The sequence below is a fragment of the Amia ocellicauda genome, chromosome 6 (genome assembly GCF_036373705.1).
Source record: "Amia ocellicauda isolate fAmiCal2 chromosome 6, fAmiCal2.hap1, whole genome shotgun sequence".
Lineage (NCBI taxonomy): Eukaryota > Metazoa > Chordata > Actinopteri > Amiiformes > Amiidae > Amia > Amia ocellicauda.
Genome location: NC_089855.1, coordinates 4,326,316 through 4,337,835, shown reverse-complemented (window position 1 = coordinate 4,337,835; position 11,520 = coordinate 4,326,316). Strand labels below are relative to the sequence as shown.

Below are 11,520 nucleotides of genomic sequence, written 5' to 3'. Positions count from 1 at the left end.
AAACACTAATTAAAACAATGAGAAATCTAGGCTACAGGCCTTTCAGTGATCTGAAGTGGGTTAGTTGACACAAAGACTAGTACCATTTTATTTTTTAGACCAGCTGTACTGTATTTGCAAAGCATTTGAAGTTTCCCAATGGATATCAATTAGAGACTCTATGGATCAGAATTTGCAATAACCAAGTGCAAGTGAAAGTGGCACAGAGGTGTGCCAAGGTTCCCAAGGTATTTTTTTTATTTTTTATGGCGATTATATTTTTCTTTTTTGTTCGATGATTTAATTTTTATTATTCACTGATTGATTTATTTTCACGAATTGTTTGATTATCATTTTTTGTTTTTCACTAATTTATTGATTATCTTCACTTGTTTTCACTGAATACATGGGACTTTGACAGCTAATGCGGCACACCTGTTTCACTAAACAGCAACCCACCCTTCACTCACAGCCACCACACCTGTTAACATGCAGTATGGATAAAAGCTGCCCTGACCAGAAGGAGAGGAGAGCAGTGGAGAAGCAAAATGGTAGCTGTCAAATACCAGCAGGAACTGTGACCACAGGGCCGCAGTAAGACAGCAGGACGGGCTGTGGAGGACCGTATACCAGCTGTGAGGGTGCTGGCCAGTGGGAGCCGAGTCTCCGTGGGTTGAAGCAGGTCCTTGCGGATGGCTGGTTGGAGAAACATTAGCTGCTGAACACGGTGTGCCTAGTGGAGTCCAAGAACATAGTGGATTATAATTGGCGAAAGACATTTGAATGAAGTGTATTTTGGTTGAATGCACTATTGTACTTGCCTTGCAGGCTTTGTGGCTTCCAGTTCCATGGCGTTAGACAACACCTTGGGCTCAAGATCAAGCAGCACAGAGGGAGAGGAGCACGGTAAAGGGTGAGAAAGGGACGTGTTTAATACCATCCACAACTGTGTGTGATTGCAGCACTTGCCTTTTAAGGGTCCTTTCTCAGAATGGAACAGGCTCATTCTCCCTCTTTTCTAAAGCGGCACTGGCTGTGTGGACGAACGGGTCTGCTTGGAGGCGAGTGCCATTGCGAGGAACTTCATCCCCAGCCTGGGTCGGGAGTGTTGTTCTGAGCTGCATTGATTGGCGATCCCCGTATATAGGACTGTGCATTGGGACTATTCTTTCCTTTTGTTCTCAATTGTACATTTCTGCTAGTAAACTCGGTTGGGGTTGGGCTTTGTTTTTATTATTTTTATTTTAGTTTATTCTATTTAGCTTTTGTACTGGTTTTAATTTTATTGCCCAGACCGATTTAAATGCAATTTTAACTGTTGTGGGAAATGCTGAGGACTGACAAAACTTCGTGCCCTGCTAGTCGCCCTGTTGTGATTATGTATTGTGGATATAATTTGACTAGAATAAAACATTTTTATTGACTGCCTTGTGTCCATGGTGTGTGTCCTGAGATTTTGCTGAACCTGCATAGGGGAATACTTGGGTGGTAGCAAGTACTCATCTCTCAACTAAACTTGGGTGGTGTAGTGGGAGTAGACTTGGATTCAGTAGTCACTGCCACCTGTGACAAACACTACTTTTTCAATTTAAATTGACATGCATTTGCCAGGTCTGAACTGAGGATTTGTGTACAGGATTAAATATGTCAACACCACATTCTGTGGGAAGTTTATATAATTTTAAATCTGTGCCCCTTTTCGGGGAAATAATTTTTAAATGGAAAAACCTGAAATAATGTTTAAATGCCAAACCTTATCGATCACTCGTCTGTGTATTTTCATTGGAAAGTATTATAGGCTCCGTGGACATAAAGATCTGTCTTCAGCGCAGGTGAATACAGAGTACGTATCTTTAAATCTGCCTGAACTCTCAGTCCTGTAAAGATGCTGCTGTGTTTGTTCTTGGCAGCGCTGCTCCTGCTCTTCCCAGTGGCTCTGGAGGCTCAGTTCCCCCGCACCTGCACCACACCTGACGCATTGACAAATAAGACATGCTGCCCAGAGTGGTGGGGGGGTCTCCTTGTGGGAGACAGTATGGCAGGGGAGCCTGTGATACATACCATTTAAAGGACTCTGGTGAATTCATAGACTACGGGGAGGACTGGCCCCATGCCTTCTATGACTCTGCTTGCAGGTGCAACAGAAACTTTGATGGCTTTGACTGCAGCCAGTGCAAGCCCGGGTTCAAGGGCCCACACTGTAATGAGATCCATAGCATTGTGAGGAAGGAGATCTCTAGTCTGACACCAGAAGAAAAGATTGTTTAACATGTTCCAGAAGGCAAAGCACACTAACAGTGAAACATGTCATCCTTGAGAGCAATGACACATCTATAGAAGGCAATATTAAATTTAAGAATGCCACTGTGTATGATCTCTATATCTGGCTGCACTATTATGCATCAAAGCCGTAGTTAAATCAATTTTATTTTTCTCCCATGTGGTCATTGATGTGCAGAGAGAAATGTGTTGGTGATTCTCTGAGGTCTGTGATCAACTTTTGGGTCTCAGACATTCTTGTATCCTGCATGGGTAAGGGAATTTGAACTCGTCTCTCAGGAAAAATACTATTCTGCACATACGCTCTCCTAATGCATTAGCCCCCCTTCTGTTGAGATGGAACCTGTACAAACCGGACGGTCTACATCTATCCCAGAAGAAAGACCAATGCTCCATAAACCTAAAACCCTATTCTCTACACCAAGATTTTAACCACGTGTTTTTTATGCAAACTTCAGACAATGCTAACTTCAATTAAGGCAAACTTAAAACAAAATGAGCAATGCCAAGACTGGTCTGAAACTAGTCAAACCACAAGATGGCTGCCTCTCACCTGTACTCTCCTGTGTCTCTCTGTGGCAACTTGTAAATACTTCTGTTTGATGTATGTTCTGTATGTTTTTTTTTTTTTTTTTTTTGGTGAGGCCCCAAATCCTGTCCATCATTGGTGAACGGGTCTGTCATTTACTTACAGGACAGGGCTGTAGCTTTCCAATGATACCAAATCCGAGCAGGCTATGCTGCATTTAGCTGCATGTTTGTGTGAGAGCTCACAGAGCACACATATGGAAGGCAGGGATCATACAGAATAGACACAATTCTCAGACAGAGCAGAAAGATGCGATACAGCAAGAAAACCAAATACAACATAGAAAAATTGAATCTGACACAAAATATAAAATGCCTTACCTTTCAAAAACAAATCCTAGATGCTGAGTGTGTTTACAGCACTATGAAAGCCACTTATAGTGTGCTCTGTGCAAGAATAAAATGCCATGGCAAGCGTGGTGGCTGGGATGAGTTACTGCATCAACATAGACAGGAGCTGCTGTAAAGAATAGCCTGTGCCTCTGTAATGCCTAAAGTGACAATATTCAAAAGCCAAATGTTTGGAATTCTGTTTCCCAGTTTAGTATTCTTTTTTACTTGTATATAGTTATTCCAGTTGTTGCTAGTTTAATATAAATGGCTGTAATTTCTGTTCTGGAGGTCATATTTGAGTTTTTATTTTTTACGCAATTTCTTAAGACATTTAAGTTTCACTGTTCAGTGTCAAAAGTCTGCCTGGAGCACTAAAAAAGAGTTATATTGACAATAAATTCATTTTTTTCCTTATAAGTGCTTTTGTTTTTTTCATTTTTTTGAAATCTGTATTAACTCTGGTGGGGCAGAGTTAATTCTCTATATTCTGAATCTCCAGTTTGTGCTGAGTGTCTCCATATAAGATAGTTGCCTTTAGCCCTTGTAGTTACAGAGTTATAAGCAAAAATATGACAATAGTAAAATCAGGTGAAAATGGGGGGGGGGGGGCTCAGAGGGTTTTAAGTATTTGAATTGTTAGAAATCTGCCACTAATAACCAGTGTGTGCTATAGGTCTGCTACCTGTCCAACAATCTGGACCCAGAGTGAGGGTTACTAATAAGCATTACTATCGCTGTATATTGAATCAAGCAGGTCTATATGTTCAAAAAAGAAAACCTGCCATATTTTATGCAGTTTTTTCAGCACCAACAACAGGGAATGTTGCTGTAGCACCCAACTGAATAGATCATGCCACAACAACCGATATTTTTTGGCAGTGAACAATATAGGCTACAATTTTGCATAATATAGCCACCATTTCAACAAGACAACCAGATAAAGGCATACGCCTATTTGAGCGTTGCATATTTAAGCTTTAAGTTGTGAGAAATAACTTGTTATTGAGATACATGAGGAAATTACACTTTTTCTTGTCTAGCTCCTTACATTTTTGGGCACCAGACTTGTACTTTCAGTTTTCCCTACAAGTTTTAGCTAGCTACTGACATGCATGCAGCAGAGAAGTAGACAATGCTAGACTAGCTATAGACCGGACACATGGCACAATTCAATTCAGCATTTTTTATTTTTATTTTTTTTAAACAATTTTTTCACACAAAAAATTTGACATTGCTAAATTTGCTTCCATCGAGACCGTATGGATTATAAAGTAAATTCAGTAGTAAAAAGAACAAAAGATAATTGCAACCTTTTTTCAATGTTAAAAAGGAAACATCAGAGCGTGCAGCCAGGGGACACTCAAGGGGGTACAGCAAAAAGCTGCTGCCTGGCAAGTGGCAAACTACCGCAGAAGCAGTGCCCCCTCAATCAAAACACATACATTGTGAAATGAAATAATGTAACAATGGTTTGATTAGGCTGCCTATCATAATTACAATGGTTGGGTTGTGCTATCATGACCTTTAGACCTGTTTAAGCACCCCTGATCCCAGGGTTGCCATGAGCTGCTGAGCACAAATCTGCCTGTAATCTGTCTCTGTCTTTCTGTCCTTCAAACTATCTGCACGTATGACACTATACCTCATGGAATATGCCTATCACCGGACACGGACACAACACTGCAGCCTATAAAACGCAACCCAAGTAAAGGTATATCTACACAGCTGCTGCTGACTGCCTCTGACGTCAATTACACTCTGGAAACCAAGGAGTTCAACAAGCACCCGTACGATAGAAGTGCCCAAAACAGCTTCAGGAACAAGCTAGAGGGTAAAAACAATCTCTCATATCTAATAATTCCCTCACTCTGTCCCTTGTTCTCCTGCTTTTCTCTGGTCTTTCCTGATAAGAGACTAGAAACTCATGCTGTTTTCAAGATTTGACCTAACTGGAGCTGTGTACATTTTCAGTATAAGCATTTGGTTGATTCCCTTGAATCATAAAGTACAATATGTTCCACATGTTGGCAAAAACAATATAGCTGATTACCTGTGTTTACTGAATATAGACTTTCTTGCTAATCTTTATCAAGGGTGACTGTATATATAAAATGTATGTATAGCCTATATTGGCTTTAACTTAATTTGTTGTAATAGAGCAGAGAAACGTTAACGGTACAGCTCACAGTACCCCATACATTAGATAACATGACAGGGTAAGCAGGCCTCCTTCACAACTGTGTGTTTTCTCAGGGTTTGGCATCCCATGGGACAGCAGGAATCTCAAATCCTCCATGCACAGCCTGGTCCATAATTACATGAATGGAACAGTGTCCAGTGTTCCCATCGCTGTGAATGACCCCATATTCATGGTGCACCATGCCTTCATTGACAAGTGCGTATAACAGGCTCAATAAAAGGGGCCCGACATGTATCTTAACTATTCATTTCACTCATATCCCATGTGCAAGATTCATATATTGTAATGTTTTATATACATGTCATACATTGCTAAAATATTTAAGGTATACATATATAGTTATATCTTTGTAATCTATTAATATCCCATAAAAGGGAATGTGTATAGAAGTGGTTTGATTAGAAACCCACATTAGATTTAGCAGTTAAAAGCTAAGTAAATCAATGTATTTTATGTAGACAATAATGGTTGAGGTTGACACTCACGCACTCACTTTGACTGACAGTGAGACAGGAAAACACCCAGCCTCCCAGTGCAGCAGCTATGTCTCCGCAGGGCTGGAGCCACACACCTGTACACAGGACCCAATGAGCTGCACACACCTGTACACAGGACTCAATGAGCTGCACCTCTAGATCACTTCCAAGAGCTCAGTATCACCTGCTAGTCGTACTTTGTTTACTTGCATTGTCAGATTAATTGTATTTACGTTGGCTTTTTTGCCCCATGCATTTTGTGTATTTTGAACATTTCATGTATTTTGTTTTTTTGTGTTTGTTTTTAAGATTAAACAAACAAGTCTGCAGAGGAAATATGCAAAGCCACATCAGCACGTCTCTAACCAGCTGTTGTCTCTCCTGTAGGATCCTATAGGACTGGTTGCAGACCCATCCTGGTGCTCAATATCCAAATGATACCATAATCCCTAAAGCACAGAGGCCAAACTCCTACATGGGTCCTTTCTTTCCTCTGAGACACAATGATTATTTCTTTAAATTGCAAATGTTGGACCTGGGCTACTCCTATGAATAAAACCACACCCAGCGGTCAGTGATTTGACATCAGCTCAGCATTGAAATGGAAACAGGCTTGTGGCTCAGTGTACCATCCTGCCCCAATGATGGTTTCCACTATATATGAGTCTGTAGAGTAGGATCAGTAGTAATTATTAAATTACAGTAGAGCTGATAGAGGTTACTGATGGTCTCCTTGCAGCTTAATATGACAACAAATGCCAGTATGTAATTTACCTACAATAAAGCAAATCAGTCGCTCATGCCTTTGGCTTCATGTTCTGCCATTCTTATCCTGGCTCGGCGGTGCAGCATGTCATGCGCACTGCAGATCACTGTACAGGTTTCTGTACTGACAGTAATTTGGATGATGGGGCTCTAGTATAAAGACACTGAAAGCCATTCAAGCCTTCCAGTCTCAACAAAGGCAGTGTGAGTCAGTGGCGCTAGGAGAGGAGGCCTGCAGCAGCAGACAGCCGGGAAGGGAGAGACCACCCCCTCCTCCACCATTAGTTAAAAAGACATCTAGCAGGGTCTACCCAGTCCTCTCCTCAGTTACACACAAGGCCTCTGCTCTGCCACTTGCTCGTCGGGCCTCGGCTGCAAGGGAACCAGGGAGAACCTCCAGCACCACGGGCCCTGAGCCCAGTGGAGTTTCGCCAGCCTTACCGGGTGGCGGGAGCCGAGCCCCCCCCATAGTCTTCCTAGAGGATCAAGCGGTGAGGCAAATGGTTGAAATGATGGGTGCGAGCGCTAAGCTAGGTGAGGGAGAAGAGAGAAGTGGGGAAGAGGAGGGTTTCTTTACATGATTGTTACGGAGCGGGTAATTGCCCTCACTGCCATTATGGCTCTAGTTATTATATCTATAAATGTGAGGAGCATTGCTGAGGTGAAAAAGAGGGCCGATGTTTTAAACTCTCTGGCTGGTATGAAAGCAGACATTATCTGTTTGCAGGAGTGCGGCATCCCGTTCCAAAAAGAATATAAAGATCTCCGGGACACTTGGACCCTAGGCGAATCTTTCTGGTCGGTGTCCAATGTGTCCAATTTAGGGTGATAGAGGTGGGCAGGTTGGCCAGCCTTGACTTTAAATACAAGGGGGCTGTATTGAGGCTGGTCAATGTCTATGCCCCCACCAGCCAGAGAGAGAGAGTCCTCTTTCTCCCTCAGCTACGCCCGCTCCTGATCGGCACCTTACCATTTATCATTTCAGGTGATTTCAACTGTGCTCTGAGGGATGTAGACCGGAGTAAGCCCTGTAACGATAGATCCAGCAGGGACCTCGCTGTGTTCGTGGAGGACTTTGAACTCTGCGACGCAGGTCGGGACCTGGTCCCCTTGTTCACCTGGGTGAGTTCTTCTGGCTCCTCCTTCTCCAGGATAGATCTTGTCCTCCTCAGTAAGCCAATGGAGAGGACTGCCATGTCTTCGGAGGCGGTCTTCTTTTCAGACCACAGGCTCCTGACGACAGAGGTGCTCATCCCGAGCACACGGGAGTCGGGGCCTGGGGTCTGGAAGCTCAACAACTCTCTGCTCGATGACCCTCGTGTTATTAAGACCTTTATCAGACGCCTCGAGGAGTGGAGGACCCTGAGGGACCTTTTTGATTCTCCCATAGAGTGGTAGAAGGACCAAGGGCTACTTCATTCAGCTGGGGAAACGGAAAGCTCGCGAGAGGCGGTGGAGATATTCCCATCTAAACACCCGCCTCCAGCACCTGAGTCTTTTACAGCTCAGAGGCTTTGACCTAGCTGAGGAGGTGGCCCGGGTCAAACTGAGTCTCGCCGCCCTCTATCGGGAGGAGCAAGTAAAGATCAAGGTCCTTTCCAGGGTCCGCCTCATGGAGGACGATGAGAAGTGCAGCCACTTCTTCTTCAAGAAAATGAAGGAGAGGCGGCCTGCAATGTCCTCCATGATCGACTCCTCGGGGCAGGAGGTGGAGGGCACAGAGGCTGTTGAGACAGTGGTGCGGGACTTCTACAGGGAGTTGTACGATCAGAAGGTGGTGGATCAAAATCTGATCCATCACTTTCTGTCCCTGTTGGAGTCCCGCAACGAGGGGTACGAGGAGGTGGAGGAGGATCCAGAGATCACCACCACTGAACTCTCCCAGGTGATAAAGAGTCTTAACTCTGGAAGGACACCGGGTCCCGATGGGATCCCTGCTGAATTCTATAAGATCTTTTGGGAGGTGCTTAAGGAAGATCTGGCTCAGGTCTTGGGGTTGATGTACAGAGACAGTAGACTGGCCCCTTCTATGAAGAGGAGTATCCTCTCTCTTCTTCATAAGAAGGGAGATCCAAAGGATCTGAGGAACTGGCGGCCGGTCAGCCTCCTGTGCACCGACTACAAGATACTGGCCAAAGCACTGACGCTCCCTCAAGCCGTGGGTCCCGACCAGGTCTGCGGTGCCCGGGGGAGATCGGCGGCCGACAACGCCAAGCCTCAGGGATGTCGTGGCCTACTCGAACAAGAGAGGGCTTCCCCTGGTCCTAATCAGTCTGGACCAGGAGAAAGCCTTTGACAGAGTGGGCCACGAATACCTGCAGCTCGTCATGGAGAGGATGGGTCTCGCTCTTGGCCTAAGGAAGTGGGTGAAGATCATCTACAGCGGCCTAAGCAGCAGGGTCCTTGTGAACCGCCACCTGACCAAACCATTTCCGGTCAGGTCGGGGGTCCGACAGGGTTGCCCCCTGCCCTGCTGTACGTCCTCTGTTTGGAGCCGTTCATGCAGGCGATCCGCCGGGATGTCCAGGTGACAGGTTTCCATCTCCCGGGTTCCGGCGGAGAGCAACTGAAAGCCCTGGCCTATATGGACGACGTGGCCGTGGTCTGCACGGACGCGCCGTCCGTGGCCAGGGTTGAGGAACTGCTGGACGGCTTCTGCAGGGCGATGGGGGCCGCTGTCAATAGGGCCAAGAGCGAGGTCTACCTCTCCAGGGCATGGCCTGTCGGCTGGGGTCCGCCGACCGTGTTCCCTGTGAAGCCGTCCATCAAGGTTCTGGGGATCACGATCGATGGGACCAACAAGGGCACCCGGAGCTAGGAGGAGGCCTTATCCAAGGTCCAAAGGAAGATCCACGGCTGGAGCCCAAGGACCTTGACGATGGCTGGTAAGGTGCTGGTCAAAAGGCCATCCTCTTCCCGATACTTCTCTACGTAGGAATGATCTTCCCCCCAGACAAGGTCATCGCAAAACTAGTGACCAAAATGGAGAGGCTGAAAAGAGTGCAGATGGTGAAGGGTACCCTGGATGTAGGCAGGGGGGTCCCAGACATTGTGCGGCTTATAAAGGCAAAGGGGCAGGCATATGTGGTCATGAACATCCAGGCTGCAGAAAGTGAGTTTTATTAACCGCTTTTATTTTGCCAGCAGCCTGAGACCATTCGGCCTCTGCGCCATGGATAATACCAGGCCACACTCGTTGGATCCCCTGCCATTCTACAGGGCGCTCCTAGTCTTTGTGCTCGAAGTAGGCCTCCATAAAGTCGTGCAGGCCTCCTGGGATTATAAGACCATCTGTAGCCAGATGAGATCTACCCAGGAGACCAGCCAGATAGAAGATTTCCCTCCCGAAAACTGCCAGTTTATCTGGGCTAACGCTACGCACGTTTGCCTCACAAACACACAAAAAGATGTCTCCTGGATGGCTGTGAGTAGGTGTCTCCCCACCCGAGTGTTCATGCACAGAAGGGGCCTGGGCCTGTTTGACACCTGCCCCTACAAGGGTTGCCTGGGGAAGGAGACGGAGGCTCATATCTTTAGGGATTGCCCCTCTGCCTGCAGGGTCTGGCTCCTGTTTTCTCCGTTCCTCCACAGGTTTGCCATTCCTGTGCGGGCGACCGCCCAGCAGATCCTCTATGGACCAGCCAGAGGTATTACATCCACAACCCTGAGGTGCTGGTGGCGTTTCGTCTGCGCAGTGAAACAGGCCCTGTGGGAGGGACGGAACATCTGTTTATTCAATAAGCAGGAGCTGGACCCAATCTTCATCGCGCGGAGGGGCGTGGTACTAGTCAGGGACTATGTCAATCTGGAGGTCCATCAGAGGGGCAGGGAGGAAGCCTTCAAGAACTGGCAAATACAAGATCTGGGGGAGCTCAGGATCCCGTGATGGGACCCACCTCCGGGGACGGCCATCTCCCCCTGCTGGAGCCTGAGTCCAAGATCTTTTAATTACTTTTAACGAAAGATTGTTTTTAAAATATGATTTAAAAAAAAAAAAAGATTAATTCTGATTGTTTTTAAAGATTGAGTTGATTTTAAATGCACTTTTTTTTTTTTTAAATGCATCAGATTGTTTTGTTTTTGTTTTGATTTGTATGGTTTTATTTGTTTTTTGCTTTGTCTGATGCATTTTCAGTTACTTTCAATGTATTTGACCTTTTTGTTGGTTTGGCAGTTTGCCTTTTTCACAAGTTTGTTTTATTGTTTTATGCACGTTTATTTGCGTTCATGTTTTCCTTTTGTTATTAATTCTGGAGGACAAAGTTCCAAATAAAATATTTTTTCTCGTTTCTACCTCCGATAGTAGCACCTCCAATTCACTTTCCGTAAAGTTTCGTTTCTTGCTGCTGGCTTTTGCCACAGTGGACTCATTACCACATTGAAATGTATTTAATTAAGGGAGGAGACAGGGTGGGATGTCGTGCTCGTGCATGTGCACTCAATTTCACGTTAATTGGGATGTATCCAAATTGGGTGGTATCCTGCGTACGCAAAGAGATTCATATATCTGTTTTTTTGTGTGCGTACGCACATTTACAGCTTTGTCCGTACGCAATGTTTTAGTATGAATTCAACGCAAGTCTTTGTACATGAGGCCCCTGGTCCATTCCAAAGCACTGAGAATCAAAAGCAGCATCTTGTGCACTGTCAGCAGAGCTTTGGCACCTGTGTTGGCGCCTTGGAGTACTGTGCACGAAGCAATGAATGCAAAAGCACTGAGTGCTGGAGGACGAGCACCGTGGGGGCCACGTAGGCCTTACCACACCAGTGAGCCATGGGGTACCGAGAGCACCATGTGCCACGCTGTTAGGTGTTTTGAAGGGTCCAAGGGTAGTGGCCACTAGCCGAAGCAGGGCCAAAACACACTCGGCCGCATATCCAGAGAAGAGCGCAACAAAG

The 11,520-nt window shown here is 45.6% G+C and overlaps 1 long non-coding RNA gene across 1 annotated transcript; it reads left to right on the top strand.

Moving 5' to 3' along the window:
• Window positions 1-507: 507 nt before the first annotated feature.
• LOC136751762 (uncharacterized) lies at window positions 508-1,403 on the top strand. Its single transcript, XR_010817059.1, has 3 exons — window positions 508-706; window positions 808-892; window positions 1,004-1,403. It is a non-coding gene; the product is annotated as an uncharacterized LOC136751762 (long non-coding RNA).
• Window positions 1,404-11,520: the final 10,117 nt, after the last annotated feature.